Source organism: Olea europaea, chromosome 18 (assembly GCF_002742605.1).
Source record: "Olea europaea var. sylvestris chromosome 18, O_europaea_v1, whole genome shotgun sequence".
In the NCBI taxonomy this organism is placed as follows: Eukaryota; Viridiplantae; Streptophyta; class Magnoliopsida; order Lamiales; family Oleaceae; genus Olea; species Olea europaea.
This window is the reverse complement of record NC_036254.1, coordinates 3,061,360-3,071,052: the sequence shown is the minus strand read 5'-3', so window position 1 is coordinate 3,071,052 and position 9,693 is coordinate 3,061,360.

The window sequence follows — 9,693 nt, the reverse complement described above, 5'->3', positions numbered from 1 at the left end:
GGTTTACTTAGAGAATTTTGTTACGAATAAAATTCGTAATTTTACTTTTCATAATGCTAATGATAACACTAATGTTGTCGAAAAATTGATCAACAAACTTTTTCAAGTCTGTTGTATTTGTTATATTTTTAATTTGATTATACAAGATGACCTTAAGTATATTGCATTACAGCTGACAAAAATTAGAGAGCCTGTTGGTTTTGTTTACGTCTCTTCATCTCTCAAACAAGCATTGGCGAGTGTGCATGCAGATTTTAACTTATTCGACAAGATACTTACAAGAGAAATAGCTAACATGTCGAACTCTATATATCTCATGCTACAATTTTATGTTAATTATGATGTTAGTTAATTATTTTTTAGACCATGAATTTTTTACCAAATTTCTTTGATACGATCAATGCATCTGCACATATTTAGTATCTCACTGCTCCAATTGTTCTAACTCATTTGTAAATATTGCAAAAAGGAAATTAGTAAATATATTGATTGTTCATCTCTTGTAACATTATTGTTACCGTGAAGACAAAATTCTAGAAATATTAAGAAGACTTGCCAATATTATTTCGTTTAGTTGCAATATGAACTCTCATATTAACTTACAAGGTTGTAAAGGTATAAAAAAATTCTTCGCATTTAAACATAGCTATTAGATCTGACCCAATGGTTGACTCGGGAAAATCATCGGGTCATCGAGTCAATGGTTCAATTGATGAATCGGTGGTTGAATTGGTGGGTCATTGTTAGATTGTAATTTTAATTAAAATATATTTTTAAACAAAAAGAAACTCATTTTGCTAAATCTATATATATCACATATCACAACATAGTTTCACCAATTTCCTAAATGGTCCAGGACCTAAAATTTCAAGCAAGGTTCGACTCATTTTCTTTGCAAATTGAAAAAAATGAATTTTATATAAATTTGTCTCATATTATAGACTAAAGGTTAGAAAATTCCAAAATGGTAAGGACAAAATTTCAAGAAAGAGGCCAAGGTTCGAATTAGCCTATTTGCAATTTGATGATGATGATGATGATATATATATATATATATATATTACATTGTACTTTGGTGACATCCAATTCCTCTTAAACCCATCCGATCCGGGTGGATTAGGGTGGTTCAATCACTTCTTGACCTGTTCCTTTGTTTATTTGGCCATTCCCGATCCAGATTGATTTTAATTATAATGATTTAACATTTGTTATATCATTATACATTGTGATATAGAAAATATTTTGTACAGTTTATATTCTCAATATGTTGTAAACACGGTAGAAATAATGATCCACCACACCAACTTATATAGTTTCTTCATTCATTGATTATTATGAGTGCACATATTTAAGGATGACTATTCTAGGAAGTTCATCACCTTTTCATTTTTCTTCTGGTACTAGCACCAAATAAAATGAAATCCTTGTTGTGTTAGCTAGATATTTTACACACCATATTCTTAGTGTATTAAAATAGAGAAGATATAAATAATTTTAATCTTCTCAAATAATGGCAAAATAAACGAAATACAAGATTCGATATTATATTTGATGGCAGGTGATCAACTAACGCTTCTGGTGTCAACTCCAGTATTGGAGACTACATTTATTGTAGGTGATAGGGTCGTGTCAAACGAAAAGTTTTTTGAAAGAAAATATATACTCATTCTAGCTCACAAAGATAGGCAAACTTTCATTTTGTTGATAACAAGACACATCAAATAAATTGAAAAATTAACTATATCTTCAATAAGAGAGTGATATAATTTACCAGTGATTTCTTTCAAAATCATCTTTCGTCTTCTGGCATTCACCATTAGCTCTCATGTCCAAAAACACCCACCTAACATAGTCGAGCAAAAAGAAAACATCGCCATGTGATTCATTCCCACATTTCTGCTCGCTTTTGAGCTGACGCCTTCAGCACTACAGCTTACCTCATCAACAGTTTGCTTGCATCACTTCTTGGAAGTAAATCACCTTTTTTAGTTTTGTATGGTAACCCTCTGAATTATGAAAACTTTCTTCCTTTTGGTTGCCATGTTTATCTTTGTTTACACGATTATATGTCTAACAAACTTTTGCGTTGCAGTATCCTATGTATTTTTTAGGTTAGAATTTCCCTCATAAAGGGTTTCGCTGCCTCGATCCCTCTAGGCTCTATATCACTCGCCATGCTCAATATTTTCCTTCCCCCGCTACCTCTCATGCCTATCGTATTTCCGCAATTCCCTTCTCCAATTTTCTCAAACCTAGTCTTTTCCATATAGATTTGTTGACCTATGGTTGACTTCATTTTCAATGTTTTGATCATAACAAACAAGATTGATATTGTTTCTAACAATTTATTTTGAGTGATGATAGTTCGATGTTAAAATCTATCAAGCAACATATATTGGACTTGAAATGACGATCAAATTGGAAGTTGCTTATACATTCAAGTCAAATCATTTGAGACGAGAGCTTAAAAGATAAACGTCAAGAAAAGTCAAGTATTGAAGATCAATGACAATAAAGATAAAGATCAGAAGTTCAAGAGCCAAACATGGAAGTAACTTCGGAGGAAGAATTAAGACTTGATTTCTTGGGCAAAATGTAAAGGTACTAACACTTTGATATTTGACAATGAATGGTTAAGCTTAAAATCCTTCTATGCATTGAAAACAATTTTTGTGCATTAAAAGTCATTACAATGCAATGTTTTGATCACATATAAAAATGACTTTTAAAAATGATATTTGGACTTTAAAACATATTTTTATAATGAAAAATTAGTTAAAACTATTTTTTGAAGGTCCACGCACTTCAAAACTTTCAAATCGGAACAAAACGAGGCCAAAACATGAAAACACCGCACTGTCGGGGCGGTCAATCGCTTAGAGAGGCGATCGACCGGACCGGTCGACCGGACACCCTCAAATGGTCCAGATTTGACCGTTCTGATTTTTGCTGTACAAACGACTATATTGATCTTTCGGACAAAAGGCGGTCGACCGGACTAATCTTCCGCCAATACAGATTTTTTCTCATTTTTGAACTCTATAAATATCCTCACTCTTTCCATTCTTAAAGAGATTTTCAAGTGAATCAAAGTGTGATATTTTTGTTTTAAGAATTCTTTGAGCCTTCATTTGCATTCATTTCATTTGTTTACTTATATAAAAAACTTTGATTGATTTAAACTCATTAATCATCATTCTCATCAAAGGTTTTTTTTTTTAATCTTTTTTTGTGTTTAACTTATTTATATCATTCTTAAAAAAGTGGTATATTCTAAAAGATGGTATTTGTACTTACATTGCATAAATTCTTTCTACTTCTTCATTTTGAAAAACTTTGATTGTTGAATCAAATTTCTTGAATAATTTTCTTCATCAAAGTTTTTCATATCTCTTTGTGCTCAACTTATTTATATCAATTTTCAAAGAGAGATATATTCTTGAAGAAGTTCTTTGCACTTATATTGCATAAAATTTTCAACTTCTTCATATTAACAACTTTGATTGATTGAATAAAATTTGTAAAATTATCATATTTATCAAAGTTTATCATTTCTCTCTTAGTACTTGATTTATTATAATCATTCATTAAAAGAGAGATATTTCTTGAGAAGATTATTTGATTTACATTGCATTTAATTATTCTTCATCTTCCCATTGAAATACTTTGATTGGTTGAACTTAATTTTCAATTGTTATTTTCATCAAAGTTTTTCATCTAACACTTGAGCTATCATTTGTCACTATTCATTGAAGTGTTAGTCTCTCTTAGTACTAAATTTGTTTTGTACTATTTATCAAGAGAGGATTTGATTGTAAAATCATTTTGATAAAGTGTGGGTCGTGTTGAAGTCTCAAAAAGCTCAATATTGTATAAGGATTGATGCTCTTTATTGTAAGTCACTGTGTGGGTCATATTGAGGTCCCGTAAAACTCAATAGTGTGGATCATGTTGAGTTCCCGAAAAGCTCAACGTTGTAAATGATCGGTGCTCCTTGTTTATAAGTCACCAAAAGCTTTGTAGAAGGTTGGATTGCACCATAAGTCAATTAATATAGTGAAAAGGGCCTTGCTCGTATTGGAGAGTTTGGTAACGGGGGACGTAGATCATTGCACTGCATCCAACCTCTACAACATATCGTTTGGCTTCTGTTCCCTTTTACTTATAGTTGTTACATTTGTTTATTACTCAAATCCTTATATTGTTCTTTGCTTGTTATCGTGTTTGTAGTTATTTGATTAATTGATTCATTTACTTTTGTATTGTTTTAAATCTAAAATTAATTTTCGAAAAAGTTTATATAACCAATTCACCCCTCTCTTGGTTAGCTATCATTGGGTTTTCAAGATCCGCCTCCTTACCTGCTGACACCTTTTCTCCATATATTATTCAATCCAGGTCTAATCTGTGTATTATGTATACAGACCCATTGAAAGAATCTTTGCAAATTCTTGATTCTCTTGTAGTTCTCTCTTGCAACACTCGGCTCCAAGTCTATCTCCTCTTGAGCCCATGCAGATCCCACACTTGCTGCAATAGTTTCGTTGGATACTCAACCTATGCTTACGAGAAGTAAAGCTGGTATTTTCAAAACTCGTCATCTAGCAAATCTAGTTTCTTGGGCACTTTTGGTCTTTACCCTGCTCTCCTTGCATTGACTAAGCCTAAAGGTTTCAAATTTGTTGCTAAGGATCCTACTTATTTTGCTGCCACGGATGAATAATAGCACCTTGGTTTTGGTCCCTCGTCTGCCAGAACAAACATTGTAAGCTCCAAATAACTGTTTTGGGCCAAATATTTTCCCGATGGATCTGTTGAGCACCTTAATAGCTCATCTTGTTGCCAAGGGTTATACACAGGTACTGGTCTTGACTACACTGATTCTTTTAGTCTTGCAATCAAGGCTACTTCTATTTGAGTTATGCTCTCTCTTTATTGTAACACAGAATGGCCTTTTCGTCAACTTGATATTAAGAATGCATTAAAAAAAGCTCTCAGGGCCTCAAGCATGCCCGCCGTGTCTGATTTCAATGCTTTAGCTCTTATCATTCACCTTGTGTTTTCTTGCAGTCGTTGTTAACATATTTCTTTTTATCTTTCATCAAAAGTTGAGTATTATCTATTTGCTTCTTTATATGATGACATCATTATTAAAGGCACCATTCACTTTGGCTTAACTTTCGTCCTACTCTTCTCCCGTTGCTCTAGTTGCCTATTCTGATGCTGATTTAGCTGGCTACCCTGATACTCGCCATTCATCCTCTGGTTATTCTATCTATCTTGGTGATAATTCGCTTTCCTAGAGTGTTAAGAAACAACTAACTATCTCTTGTTCTAGTTTTGAATCCGAATATCATGACCTTGCCTTCACTACCATCAAACTCATTTGGTTCATACATCTCTTAGTGACCTCTAGGTACCCATGCCTTAGCATCCCCTTCTCTTATGTGATAACAAAAGTGCCATCTTTTTTTGTAGCTCCAATCCGATTTTACACAAGTGGGCAAAGCAAGTTGTATTAGACTACCACTTTCTCGTGAACTTGTTGTCACTTGTTAGCTTTATACATAACATGTCTCTTCTCATTTACAGGTCGTTGATATTTTTATCAAGAGTGCTTCTCACCCATAATTGAGTTCTTTCGATCCAAGCTCTACGTCCATCTAATCCGACTCTTAGCTTTTGGGTGGGTGTTGACGATATCACTTCTCAATTGTAATATTTACGACTTTTTGGTACAATAAGTTTTAAATTTATTATTGTACATAGAAATTTTTTAAAGGAATATATTATATACGAAATATTCATTCATATAATATTTTAACCCCATCTGTGCATTATAGTTGTTCCCAAACCCGATGGAAGGAGTAGGATTTTTATGATTTTATAATTCTTTTGATAAAATTTAATTTTTTACATTCATTATTTTCTTATAAATTCATGTCTTCATCATACTTCGATGAGTGAAATACAATTTTCAGTATAAAAAGTAGATGAACTGCAAGTAGCTCGCCAACCAGCTCAACCCACCCTACTAAGGAATGAGTTAATGGAGCGAGCCGATCGAAATTTTGTGAAGTGAGCCAACTTGTGTTTAGTTTGCCCTAATTCCTAGAGCACGAGCTAGCTCCCTATGTGGTAGAGCTAGGGATGTCAAACGGGCCGAGCGGCTCATCGGCTCGGCTCGTGGGTGGCTTGAACTCATCAAATGTTGAGCTCGAGCTGAGCAAGGGGTTCAATCCATGAGCCGAGCTACGCTCGTCGAGCCCACAAGCCATTTTTGACGAGAGCTCGTGGGCTCGTTAAAAAATATGAAAATTTACAAAAAAAGAAGCCAAAAAATGTGTAAATTTACCAAAACAAAGCAGCTCGTGGGCTCAGCATGGCTCGAGTTGCGAGCTCGTGGCTAGTGAGCTCATGAGCTTGTGGGGCGAGCTCGCCCCTGATCAGGAGCTCTCGCCACGAGCTCGTAGGCTCAACTCGGCCCATTGTCATTCGACGAGCTCGTCCCTGAGCAACGAGCTTTCGCCACGAGCTCGAGCCGAGCTCGTAGGCTCAACTCGACCCATTGTCATCCTAGGTAGAGCTAAGAGACTCAGCTCGAATTGGCTCATATAGTATTTCTAACTCCATCTATATTTTAGACATTTAATTTTGAATTTGACTTAGGAATAAACCTACTTTTGGTAAAAGTTATAAATCATTTATATATGGTCAAATTTTATTTTTAAACAAACATTTTAATGAACTCACAAATACTATCCACCATCCATTTTTATCTATTTATAATAAATTGTTTATAAATTTTTCATAAATGAAGGTTTAGCTCCCGTTTGGCTCCCATTCTCATTCTCATTCTTTTTCTCTCTCTTATTTTCAGCCACAATCTTTCATAAAATAATATTATACGCAAATAAAAAAAATTTCATTCTTTTTTAACCACACATTTTTCAAAAAAATACTATTCCAACTATTAAAATTTGGTAAGAATGGAAGCCAAACGAGGCTTAATAAATGAGACACACAGAAAGCCACCAAAACTTATTTGAACAGTGTTGACGTTATAAAATATTATTTTGTATTCATCCAATGCGGTTTAGGGTTTGTTAAAGCCTATTTTTTGAAAATAAAAATTATAATATTGATTTTTTGAAAAATTAATGATTAAGTAGGAAATATTTTAAATTATATGCATAAAATTATTTTATTGTGAAATATAAGATTGAAAAATAAATTTAAGAAAATATGAAATTTAAAGAATAAGTATCAAACATGGGCTTAATATTAGTGTTGTGCTTCTCAAACAAGGGCTTTAGACGGCCCTGCGACAAGGGCTGAGGTGTGTCTCTGCCCTTATTTGTGTAGTAGGCCTCTTAATATTAAGAACAAAATATTTTATAAACAAACAATTGAATTTGTAATGTATGTGTTTGTGCCACATTATTTTGAAAGAATATATGTTGAAATAGAAAATTGATGGAGAATGTGTGGTTAAAAAATGAGGAAAAATTTTGAATTTAAGCATAATAATATTTTATTGAAAAATATATTATTAAAATAATATCAAATCATTCTTTAAAAATACTTGGTTCGAACGGGGCCAATATATATTTCAGGTAGTACACGTGTTATTCATAATTTCCAAGTCAAAATATAATTATGAAAAGTTCGTCCTTTCAATAATTAATTATGTCCATTTACTGTCGTCTGCTCAACTACCGAATGCCCCTTTGTTCCCCAAGGACCGAATACGATGACGTGTATTCATCTCAACCTTTCAACTCCATCCTCTCGATTTCTGACCGGAGGATTACTACTTACTGTGAATACAAGCATGGTGAAAAAAGGTTAAACATAATCAGTGAAAAGAAAAATTGTTATTGCAAAAAAAAAAAAAAAAAAAAAAAAAAAAAAAAAAAAACAATTTTGTTCACAAAAAAAAAAAAAAAAAAAAGTAGAAATCGACCAAAAAGGTTCTGACCTTACAACTGCCGTCCTTTTTTCTTTTTCCTTTTTGTAAACTGCGATTGGCGGTGATTGTTCTACATCTGACCTTTTGTTTCAGCCTTTGCAGTAATTTTTTAGGGTTTTTTTTCCTTTCGCAGAGTCTTTGTCCTTAGAGTTTAATTGTATTTCCAGGAAAAAAAAGCAAGGAGAAGAAGAAGATTTGGAAAACGTGTGAGGGAAGATTTACAACTAATTTAACGTTGAAAATAAATAACTAATTTACGTTGCATGGAAACGGAAATGAAATCGGAAACGAAATGTGACACAACACGAAACGAAAAAAATGCTATTTCTGAAAAAAGAAAAAAAAAAGTAGGTCACGGAAAACGTTATATTTAAATTATTAATTTAATTTCATAAAAATTAATATTCAACTTGAAAAAAACTCTATTATATAAATTTCAAAATCTATCTAATTTAACTAAGATCTTGAGATAAGATCATTGTCATCTCAAAAGTCAAAACATTATTGTCCTTCCGTGGAGTTTTTGAATTTCATTTAGAAAAGGGATTTTTTTTTTCGAGTTTTCAAAACTGTTTTGGAGAATTTCCGAAGAGTTTTGGCTTTCGACGAAACATTTTCGAGGTGAAACGCTAGCATCTGAACAGTTTCGTACATCATAGGTTGATGTTCAGTGCACTACTTTTGTGCATTTGGATTGCAAGTAACGGTTGGGACAATTTGAAATTAAATTCAGATGCCAATGTTTGAGATGGAAATATGAAAGTTGGTAATTCGAGATATTCATGGTGTGGTTGTGGCTGATTGCACCATACATATTTCAGAGCACTTGTAATGAGCTGAGGAAGAGGCATTGGCCTTTTCATTTTGTGAAGGCTTGACACATTCTGTTGGGTCAACACTGACACTAGGAGACGAAAGCTAGAGGAGTGAATGAAATCATGAGCTGAGGAAGAGGCATTGGCCCTTTGTGATGGCTCGATCTTTACAAAAGAATCTGGAATGAATGTCTGGAGTAGTTGAATCTGATGCTCCCAAATGGATCAAACAATTAAAAATATATGGACAAAATTGCATCAAATGCACTAACAATTTCTGATGTTGTAGTGCTATTTAGATGTCTAGTATACTAAGACATTAATCAATAACACATTCACTTGCTTCTTTTACTTAGTTCACTGAGATTGTATTTCTAACCAGAGCGAATGAAAGTTAATTTTGGTTTTAGAAATCTTACTAAACTCTGTTTGATTTAGCTAAAAATTAAAATTTTAGTATTATCAAAGTTGATAAATGTAATGTTGAAAATTGTGGATCTAATAAAATAAATGACTAAAATTAATTATTATTTTGACTTAAGTTTTAATTGAACTGATTTAAATTATTTTAAAACTTAACCAAAAGATTGGCATAAGTATTATTATTGCCTTCTTCCCTGTCTCCTAATGAAAAACTACGACATGGGTCCTTTCATTATGAGTTATTCTACGTATAAAGACATTTAAGTGTACAGATATTGTACAGAATACTTGTTGGGAATTGATTTAAACATGCACAGCGAAATTTAACAAACTTCAATTCTCATTCAGGATTCAGCTTTGTATTTAGATAAAAACTGTGATGAGAAATATACCTTTTGTATGATTTGCAAACTCTTTCGCGTTATTCCTTTCCAGCAGCTTGAATCTGCCTCCCATAGCTGTCCAATTGTGCAGCCTCCAATG